We start from the raw sequence: 11,220 nt of genomic DNA, 5'->3' as shown, positions 1-11,220 counted from the left end.
TTCACGGTCAGGGCGGCTAGGGTCTGGAACCAGCTTCCAAGAGAAGTGGTGCTGGCTCCTACCCTGGGGGTTTTTAAGAGGAGGTTAGATGAACACCTTGCTGGGGTTGTTTGACCCCATTACTCTTTCCTGCCATGGCAGGGGGTTGGACTAGATGATCTGCTCAGGTCCCTTCTGACCCTAGTAACTATGAAACTATGTGCAGAATAGATCACTTCTGAGCACATGCAGAAGCCCAAGTTAAATGGTAAGGGTTCCTGACAAGCCAAAAAAAATGTAGGTGCTGAATGAATTTAAGAATCTTAGTCTGTAGTTTCTGGATCAAGACCATTCTGGGTCATTTTCTGTGACTTATGTGGGTAAAGGTGCTAACAAGCCACAAAGCAATGATGCAAGTGTGATTCTAATAATGTGTTACAGAAAGAGACACAGGCAAATAAAAGTAGAACCCCTGGAAACCAAGAGTGTCTAGATGTAAGGGGGCCAATGCCAGGGAATTAGAGAAAACCAGAAGCTAGGGTGGAGCTAGAAAAGACTGAGAAGTTCCCAGGTGGGAAAGAAAGCTGGAGAGATAAAGTAAGCTGCAGCTAAGCCACATCCCCCACATTTTCCTTCCCCAGAGCTCACTTGCATTCTCTCTCCCTCCACCTCTGGGGCGGTTTTTGGCAGGGGGTTGGTAAAGGTAGATGACCTGGCATGCCCTTTTGTTTCAGTCATATTACATGATGAGGAATCATATTGCAGTGCAATATCTTTCATATAACTGTTCTTCAAAAAGCTGTAGCATTAGATAATAACACACAAACTTAATAGTATGTAGCAGGCTTACCTTTTGAGCTCCAGATGAGTCCCTGGCTCAAGATTCTGCAATTCCAATTGGTGGAGCCCATCCACCAATCAGAAGCAAGCCAGGGTAAGCAAGGCCATGCCCTTTCCCTGAAGGGTGGGAGCAAGGAGCAGCCTGGACCTGATTTGAGACCGTACCCTGCCAGGTCCAGAGGACTTTGGGGGTGGAGCCCTGGAAGCATATAAGAGGAGAGCGGGCTCAGCATGCTGGAGGGGGAGACGTGGTGAGGGATGGCAAGGAAAGGGGCTCCAGAGATGACTGTCCTTGTGACCCTGCCTGAGCCTCGACAGTGTGTGCTCAGGCTCTGGGAACCACTTGAGGCAGCTTGAGCCTGCAAACCTGGCAAGTGGCTGGGTAGGCAGTGTGTGAATTGGCACATGGAGAACTGGCCCTGGAAGCAGCTCGAGGCTGCTCAGGCCCCACATGGTGCGCAGGTCAGTGCACGGAGAGCTGGCCCTGGGAGCAACTCAAGGCTGCTCAAGTTATCCCTGGCTCTAGGTCAAGTAACCAAAGCCCCACAGTGAGGCTCTGCATTAAGCTAAAAGAGCCCCGGTGCCCAGAGCAGGGCCCAGGAAAGGAAAGAACGCCTGGTGTGAGGCTGGGAAACTGGAGCCAGTAACAGCTCGGCTCCCATGGGAGCATGCTAGGTGCTCAATGCAGGGCACCAGGCCATAGAGAGGAGCTGGAGGTGCCGCCAGAGAAAGGCCCTTGTGGGACTGGCCACCAAGGGACGAGCCTTGCCTGCTTCAGAGCAGGAGCATGAGTTGTTGGGGAAGTGAGTCCCACAGGGGAGGTGGGCTTGGGAGAGGAGGGTGTGCCACCTCCACCCTCCTTCATTGTGGGAGGGGAGCATGTCCACATCCCAGGGCCCTGAAGGAGGGGCTCCAGGGAACACCCCATGGGGTGCTGAGTGCACTCCCATAGTCTGTGATTGTTGTTGTTTTGTCCTGTAGAGGTTAATATAGTTATGGATACTCCTTAAGGGAGTGTATATGGTTTATCTGTCTTGATTGTCTATATGTGTTTATTGTCTTTTTTTGGAACTTACCTGTATTGTTGCTTGTGTACGCCTATGGTATTGCTACCTCAACTTACCTGGGTTTATCTAAGTTGATGTTCATATGTGTTTATTGTGTTGATGGCTTGACTTACCCATTCCAAAGTGTTAATGCTTATTCTGTACAAGGGGGTTAATTATTGCAAATGCTATGAATCATTGTGAATTATTGCAAATGCGGTTCATGTTTTGCAGTCCCTCCAAGTGGTGCAATACGTTCATAGATTCATAGATGTTAGGAAGGGACCTCAGTAAGTCAACGAGTCCAACCCCCTGCCCTGGGCAGGAAAGAGCGCTGGGGTCATTTGAGCATTGGGGTGCTTGTCCAGTCTCCTTTTGAAGACCCCCCAAGGTAGGAAAGAGTACCACCTCCCTTGGAACCCCATTCCAGATTCTGACAACACTTACTGTGAAGAAGTTCTTTCTAATGTCCAACCTAAATCTGCTCTCTGTCAATTTGTTACTCCAGGGGGTGCCCTATTAAATACAGCATCTCCTATTCCCTGCTGCCTTCCCCTGATGAATTTATAGGCAGCCACAAGATCACCTCTCAGCCTTCTCTTGCAAATGCTGAAGAGATCTAGGTCCCTCAGTCTCTCCTAGGGCCTTGCCTGCAGGCCTCTGACCACATGAGTATGAGTACTGAACCCTATCAATACTCTCCACATCCCTCTTGAAGTGCGGCACCCAAAACTGGATGCAGTACTCCAACTGTGGCCTGACCCGTGCCACATGTTGATTGCAGGTTATTGTATAAGGTGCCACATACTAATTTTACTGTAAATATTTAATGTTTCTTATTCATATTCAGTTATTGTAGCAATGCATTTGTATGTAGTTGAGTGCCTTGTCTCAGGCTGGCTCTGTAGAGAGGAAAGGGAACTGCTCCCAGGTGATAGGCCCCTTTCTCAGCACTCTTGCCTGACCACCCCATGACTTCCACTGGCAGACAGGACACACCCCTGGGTGTACCCAGGCTACAAGTAGATAGCTCTGGCTTTCAAAGCAGTCTCTCTGGTACCTTTTTCATTAAATCAAATCCATCAGCTAAACTCACTCGGTATTTACTGGTGCTCATTTACACAAAAATTCCTAAAAACCACTCACTCTAGACTCCTGCATATCCTAGCTACCAGACACAGAACCAGAAACAGCAAGATTGGCCTGAAACATACCATTAATCCAGGGGTGGGCAAAATGCAGCCTACCAAGCCATTCTATCCAGCCAGCGGGGCCCCTAAAAATTAGTATTTATCTGCCCCTGGCTGCCTATCATGTGGCCCTCGATGGCTCACCAAAACTCAGTAAGCAGCCCTCCGCCCAAAATAATTGCCCACCCCTGCATTAATCCATAGGTTAAAGCAGGGTAGATGAGAGTACTGCTAATGCTTTGTCATTGCAGTGGTAGATAAGTAAACAGTTAATATATAGTCAGAGGATCCTAGAACACCCCCTTCCCAGCTCATCTTCCCCTCAGATCTTACCAGTCTGACCTGGAGGAAAAATGTCTTTCTAGCCCCAAATTTCGCAGTTGGTTTGAGTGGAAAACAAGATCCTTTAGCCTGGCAGCATAGCTGTTTCTAAGTATCAGCAGGAGCAACAGCACACTCTAGTCAAAACCCCCAGCCTCAGCTGTGGCTGAAATCCAGCGCTCTTTGGTTTTTGTTTCTGTTTCTAATCCATGACAAAACTTTTACAGAAATTCTGTCTTTACGCTATTATGAGACTTGAGCAGTTTATGTGAATAATTGAAGCCCGAATTACTTTATTATATTTAATAGTTTCTTTGATCTCATGGAATATTGTGTACTCAGTATTTTTTACCTGATGTGGAAACCAGTTATAAAATTCTTCTAGTATATTTCCATGCTTACCCTTTGGGATTTGTATGTATACACAGATTATAGTATGGTCATTGCCACTCAGAACAACTGTCAGAAACATTGGAATCTTTTTGGCAGTGCTACTCCCCTGTCTTCGACCTAATCTCTCCTTCCTGCATAATTTATATATGGGTAATAAAGTATCCCATTGATTTTTATCATTTAGAAGAAACCAGTAAGTCAAGACCCTGTTCCACTGCCAGGCATTACAGTTCTCCTAGTTTCACCTTCAAGCGTCTTACAATTGACATTTATAGATTAATTACAGTTGTATACTTATCTTTATTGAACAGTTTTGTCTGACACTGCTGCTTCTAGGAACACAAATCTGCATGCATCGTGACCCTCCTCTTTTTTAGCTGTAAAATCTACCATATTTATGCAAATCAAAGACAAGGTATCCCCCCTCTCTCATTCAACATTGCAGGGTGGGGAGCCAGAACCAAAGCTGCTGCATGCATGTTGGGGAACAAGTGGCAAGGGAAGCAGGCAGCATGAGCAAGCAGAGCTTGGGAAGTGCAAGTGGCAAGGGGGCCAGGTGGCACACAGCAGGGTAGGGAGGGGGCAACTGGCAGGTGGGCAGGCAGCAGAAGGGTAGGCAAAGGGCATGGATCTGGCCGCCTACTCCCCACCCTGCTGCTTTCTCCACTTCAGTGGTGGAGGAGAAGAATTTAAGACAACCTCCTAAATCTGGAATTTTCCATGTATAGAATCTAGTTATTGTACAGAGGGGTCATCTTAAATCGGAAGTCACCTTGGATTTGGACAAATACAGTATCTTGTATTTATATATAGTAACTTATATAAAAAACTTCTTAAATGAAACTAGTAGGTAGTAAGTTTAAAACTAACAAAAGGAAGTTCATTTTTCAGACAGCATGAAATAAAAGCATGGAACTCATTGTCTGTATATTCCCTTGTCTTTCTTCAGCACCTGTAAACTTTCCCCTGCTCCAAGTTTAAATCCTCTTCCAAAACTTTGCTCATCTTTTGTATCAGCAGACTGATTAAGCTGAAACTCATCTTTTCAGTACAGGATCTCCCTTGGCCCCAAACTGTTTCCAGTGCTTAATGTAAACTCTTCCTTATTGATAACTTTAAGTTTTCTCCCATCTAACGGAGCCTGCTCCAGAAACTAGAAGCATTTTCAGGGAAGTTTTTTGAAGGCCCCCCAACTTAAGTCCTTTCCCAAGAACATAGAACATATGAACCGCCATTTACTTGGTGAGACCACAGGTTCATCTTGCACACTGTCACACAGGAGCATACAGTGGATGCTGAAAGGAAGAGTGGGCAGGGTATGACCGGAGTTTCTCCTGTTCCTCTCCCACTTGCAGTCTCCAGCATTTATAGTCTAGGAAGTTCTGATTCAGAGGCTTAGCCTTAACTCGCCAGCTCAATACCTACCGATATGCCTTTCTTCCAAAAATGTGACCAATCACTTTTACATCAGGTTAAAATGTTAGCTTCCACAACAGCTTGTGGCAATGAATACCACACCTGAATTACACTGCATGGAAAAAAAAAAACTTGGTTTTAAACTTACTACCTACCCCCTAGTTCCATTTTATTAACCCTATTTCTTGTATTGAGAAATAGTAAATTATAAAACCCTATTTACTTTCTTTTCACCACTTAGTATTTTGTAAATTTTTACCATATTCCCCTTCAATAGTTTTCTCTATATCTTCTTAGTCTCTCTTCATATGCGAACCCTTCCATACCACTAATCATTTTTGTTTCCTTGTTGCCCTGTACCCTCTCTAGTTCTTCAATATCCTTTTTGAAGTGTGTGGACCAAAACTGAGCCATCACCAGCAGCCCTGTCCCCTCCAAGGCATCCCTCGCAATCAGATGTAAATTGTGTGCCACACAGCGGATACCAGCAAAGTTGACATCATGGACTGCCTTGACCATATTGGCCCCATTGTCGGTGACCATGAAGCCACAGGAGAGCTCAGCCTGCCCAACGCCCAGCCACCCCCGCACCATGCAGGCAGGCTGACCCCTTAGACTCCCTGTCAGCTGGAGCTGTTCCAGCCTGGCTCAACATGCTACAGTCTCGGTCACCCCGCCCCCCTGAAGCAAATGGGTGGAAAACAAATCCTATATTGTTATAGCAGCATACTTTTGGAACAACCAATAGAGTTCACACCAACCAATATACATTTTTGCAATTTAAACAACAACGCATTTTCAGCTTGTCCAATAGCTAAAAATAATAAAAAAGAGCCTCCGAAACATTCATAGAGTCATAGATTCTTGGATTGTAAGGGGCTGGAAGGGACCACTCAAGATCATTGGGTCCGCCCCCCTGCAATAGGTAGGAAAGACAACTGGACCCCAGCATGCATGTCTGGTGCCTCTTGAGTTGGGGGGGGGGAGGGTGGCACGTGCCCCCGCCGACACCAGTCAGCGACTGGGGGTGGGGAGTCCCCTGGCGGCCTATCCCACTGAGGGGGAGGGTTCCCTAGCGGCCAATTACACGAACCAATCTCACTCACTATAAGAGCAGCTGCACCACTTTCAGAACTCCCACGGCCACTTTCAGAAGTGGCACAGCCGCTTTTGTTGGTGACTCTGCTCCCTGGCTGGCGCTTACGGGGGGGGGGGGTGGCACTGGTGCTTCCATCTGCCCCCATGCCCACCAGCTAAATGGGGAATGCAGCCTGACAGGAGGTGCACCAGCGCTCTCAGGGGGTGCACATGCACCCCCTACGCATCACAACTGGACCTCAGCAAGGTGACTGTCCAGTCTCCTCTTGAAAATTTCTAGGGTAGGTGGTTGCACCAGTCTGGACACCCTAACTATGAAGAATTTTTTTTTCTAGTGTTAAGCCTGAAACAGTCTTCTAGGAGTTTGTGGCCATTGCTCCTGATTTTCCACAAGGGTGCTGCAGTGAACAGTTGTTCGCTAAGCCCTTGATGTATTCCCCTGATGTAGTGATAAGCTGCTACCAAGTCCCTTCTCAGCCTTCTCTTTTTTTAGGCTGAAGAGGCCCAAGTCCCTCAGCCTTTCCTCATATGGCTTGCATTGCAAGTCTCTGATCATGTGGCTGGCTCTTCTCTGGACTCTCTCAAGCCTTTTCACATCCTTGTTGAAGTGCAGCACCCAGAACTGGACACAGTGCTCCAGTTGCGGTCTTATTAATGCTGAGTAAAGTGGAAGAATCGCTTCCTCAGTTTTGCTTGAGATGCATCAGTCGATGCATGCCAAAGTATTATTTGCCCTGTTGGCTACAGCATCCAACTGATAGCTCATGTTCATAATATGGTGTATTATTACCCCTAGGTCCCTTCTGGTCATGGTGCTAGACAAATTGGTGCCACCCAGCCTGTAGGTATGTTGAGAATTGTTTGTCCCCAGATGGATCTCTTTACACTTCTCAATGTTGAACTTCATCAGGTTCCAATCTGCCCAGCTTGCCAGCCTGTTTAGGTCTGCCTGTATCTGCAGACTATTTTCAAGCATTACCATGCTCCCCCATAACTTGGTGTTGCCTGTGAACTTGGCTAGTGAGCTCTTCACCCCCACATACAAATCATTGATAAATATGTCGAAAAGCACTGAACCAAGCACAGACCCCCAAGAGACACCACTGGCCCCTTATCACCAGGATGACACAGATCTGTTCATTAGAACTCTCTGGGTCCTACCCTGCAGCCAGCTTCCTACCCACCTAACTTGAGCAGTTAAAACTGCAATTCTCCAATTTTCCCATGGGAACATCATGGGATACCAGATCAAAGGCCTTTGGAAGTCTAGGTATATGATGTTGACCTCCTCTCTCTTATCCAGGTGGTGAGTTACCTGGTCACAGAAAGAGATAAGATTGATAAAACAAGACCTGCCCATGACAAGGCCATGCTGGCTGTCATTCAGAATCCTACTTTCTGCAAGCATATCGCACATAGACTCCTTGATAAATTTTTCTAGAATTTTCCCTGGGATAGAAGTTAGGCTAATTGTCCTATAGTTGCCTAGGTCCTCTCTCCTCCCCTTCTTGAAGATGGGCACATTGGCCCTTTTCCAGTCTTCAGGGACCACCCCTGAGCACCACAAGCTGTGAAAGAGTGTCGCCAGAAGTCCCCCCGATGACATTGGCCAGCCTCTTCAGGACTCTCGGATGAAGTTCATCCACCCCTGTTGACTTATAAATGTCTAATTTATGGGGATTAATGACCAGCTGGGAGGAGCTGAAGGCTAAAAGTGCAGCATGAAACATTAATCCCAGCTGGTCACTAATTCCCAAGAAGCCCTGCTGCCAAAGCTGCTATTCTTACTAACTGGTGCTTGAAAACACCTATATGAATGTTTTTATGGGATATGCACTTGTGGTGGAAATGCACAGGGCATTTCTGGATAATTAATGTCTTGTATGCTGGACAGATTTCACAAGTCAAGTCTCACTCTTCCTCTCAAAAGCAAAGCATCTTATTCTAGATGATGAATGATAAATTTTGTGCCCACACCCTACATGACATCTTAAGTCACATTTGTTGATTCCTTTCCTATTAAAAAGAAAAAGTTAACAAAACACTATTGTGTCAGATGTATGACTCATGTAAAATCCAAAAAGAAAAATGATAAATAAATTATAAATGAATCAAATGGCTTCCAGAACATTGCAAACTATTTAAGCAGGCAGGAGATGGAACTGGGCAAGTGAAGGTGGTGCTGGGAGCAGCCATATGCACAAGATATTTTTAAGCCAAGTGAAAATATGAACATAAAAATCTAATGCGACTTATTCCAAGCTTCTCTAAAATGGGCACAGGGCAAGTTTGAAGAACCATGGCTGACTCAGGAAACTAAAATTGGGAACCTAACTTTTTCACATGTCTCCAGTTCAGGTTTTGCCCAGGTCAGTGGTAGTTAGTAGGTGCTATTTACTGGGTTTGCAGTTCAGTTCCAGCAAACAGCTTTCTGTATTATGCAATCCATCATCAGAAGTGACACAAGGCTGCTTACAGACATGGAAAAAAAACCCAGCACTTTACTTTCAGCTTGGCGCACCCCTGTCCCAAGCACAGTGCATGCCCAGAAGAGAAAATGCATTAGTTTGACCTGGCTTGCCCAGCATCTATACAAGCTCACACTCTTCAGCAGGCCTTTTTGGTGCTTTTATCTAATAGCTGATTCAGTCTATATGGAATCATCTATTAAACACCGCCACAGGTTATTACTTGTGAGAACAAATTCTATCCTATAGCAACTTTATTTACTGTGTAGCAACGTGTGCAGACGTTGATGGGGCTGCCTGATTCAATCAGCCATTAGAGAGAAGTGTCAAAAGCTCTGCTGAGATGCGTGAACTGTACAGATGCTGGGAAGCTGGGTCGCTGACATGATTCCTCTTCCAGTAAAGTGCTGTTTTGGGGGGGAGTTTTCCGCATCTGTCAGCACCCTAATTCGACATTCTTAGCATCTCTGCTAAAACTGACAAAGACTAAAAGATCCTGGAGAAATAGACTGGCAGTTCAGAGAAAAGACTGCACTGCCCAATCAGCACTTCTCTTCAACTTACCTCAGGACATCCATCTAGTACCTCTCCCAAATGCATGCTGTAACATGAATTAAGAAGTGAGAGAGAGCTTGGTTTTTAGAATGTTGTAATGAGGCTAAATACAGAGTATATCAGCATCTGCAGATGTAATCCATGCATCTGAAAGGACAACTGTGCCGGTTTTATCTGTTAAAAATATTCTCCAGTTAAAAAACGAAACTCCACATTTTTTCATGATTGAAATGAAACACTACTGTATATATATTGGTATCAGTTGAACATGTTTTATTGATATATTTACAATATTAAAGCGATTTGGAAACCTACTAGTGCCTCAATCTCCCCCCCGCTCCAGCTGCTTTGTGTCACTGAGCAGCCCTGATATGTCAGTACCCCTCACTCCCAAGCCACAGCCCCCCCCCAGCCTTACCAGTGCCCCTCACTCCTGACCTGCAGCCCCTGCCTACCCTCCACTCCCTCCCTCCCGGTAGCAGCTCCCCCCTACACCAGGACGTGAGTCCAACTGTAGCTGCTCCCTCTACTGCTTTCTGGCACTGAGCAGCCCTGACATGCCCGTGCCATTGCCCCTCACTCCCAAGCTACAGCACCCCCATCCCTGCCAGCATGACCCACACCGCCCTGCCCAGCCACCACTAGCCCTGCCAACAGGACCTGCAGGCAGAGCTGGCCTTAGGGGTGGACAGCAAGGGCAACCAGCCCAGGGCACTAAGGTTGGGAGGGCAGACATCACAGTACTCCAGGGTAGGGCCTTACCTCAGCTCTGGTGGGAGCAGAGGAGGAGGCAGCAAGCTGGTGGGGAAACCCTGCCTATGTCCCTCATCCCTGACATGCAGCCCCCTGTCCCCTCATCCCTGCTGGACCAGGCCCCCAAAGACCCCTGCCCTCAGGCCCTACTGTCAACATGGAAATCTGGGAGGGCACATGCCCTCCTTTACTCCCCCCCCGCCCACCATGACGTGTTGCCAATGGGCATTCCCAGACGGTCCCCAAGCCCTGGCCCTCCAACCCTCCCCTCATCCCATAGACTTACCTGTATGCAGCTGCCAGGTCTGCATCCACCATGCTTGCTGGCTGTATTGCCAGCCACATGTGTGGGCACATGCACGGTTGGAACTCTGCCAGCTTGCAAGGGGAAAATCTGCATTTTTCTCCTTCAGAGAGGAAAATCCACATTTTTTCCATGGGAAATAGAAAACCCAAGTCCCTTGTGATCATATACTCCTTGCAAGTTAGGTCTGCCAGAGGATTTATTATTTCCTTTTCTCCCTCTTTCTCTTATGTCATCTTGCAGAATCTATTTCTCTTTCCATACAGCTATAGATTCTGGCATCTTTGTGGATAAATGAAGCCTCAGTCAAACTTAGCAGGACTTAGAAGTCCTCTCGATATAAAGGATCTGCATAACGAACAGGTCTCCATACACCATGTGGCATCCTTGAGAACAGAATGGATCTTAAAGCATATTCAAAAGGGCCATCATGAAGTTTGGAGTAAGAGCCCATTCCTTACAGTGGAAAGTGGGAAGGCCAGGATTTAAGGGGCAGGGTTAAAATTTCAAAACACAAACAATCTGCCCCATAACAACACGCAACTGTGAACACAAAATGGCTACTCACATGCATAGATAGGACAGTTGCCTAGCTGGCCAGTGCAAGAATGTGTTATTTATGTGCACTAGGTTGAGCGTGCAATAATTTAGGCTCCTGATCCTTTAACCAAACTCTCTGTAGACAGACCTTTGTGAGGTTGGCATTTATTTTTGATAATGCAGCCTTTAAGTTCCTCCTCCAAATAGTCTTTGGTTTCCATGAACTTTGCTCAAAAATGTGCAATAAAGGCTTCCAGGGAACAAACATGCTTTTGTAATTTACTGAAACTTTCCCCTTGTGTTCCAAAGACGCAACC

Source organism: Crocodylus porosus, unplaced genomic scaffold, assembly GCF_001723895.1.
Source record: "Crocodylus porosus isolate Cpor-Errol unplaced genomic scaffold, CroPor_comp1, whole genome shotgun sequence".
NCBI lineage: Eukaryota > Metazoa > Chordata > Crocodylia > Crocodylidae > Crocodylus > Crocodylus porosus.
Note: the sequence above shows the minus strand (reverse complement) of the source record.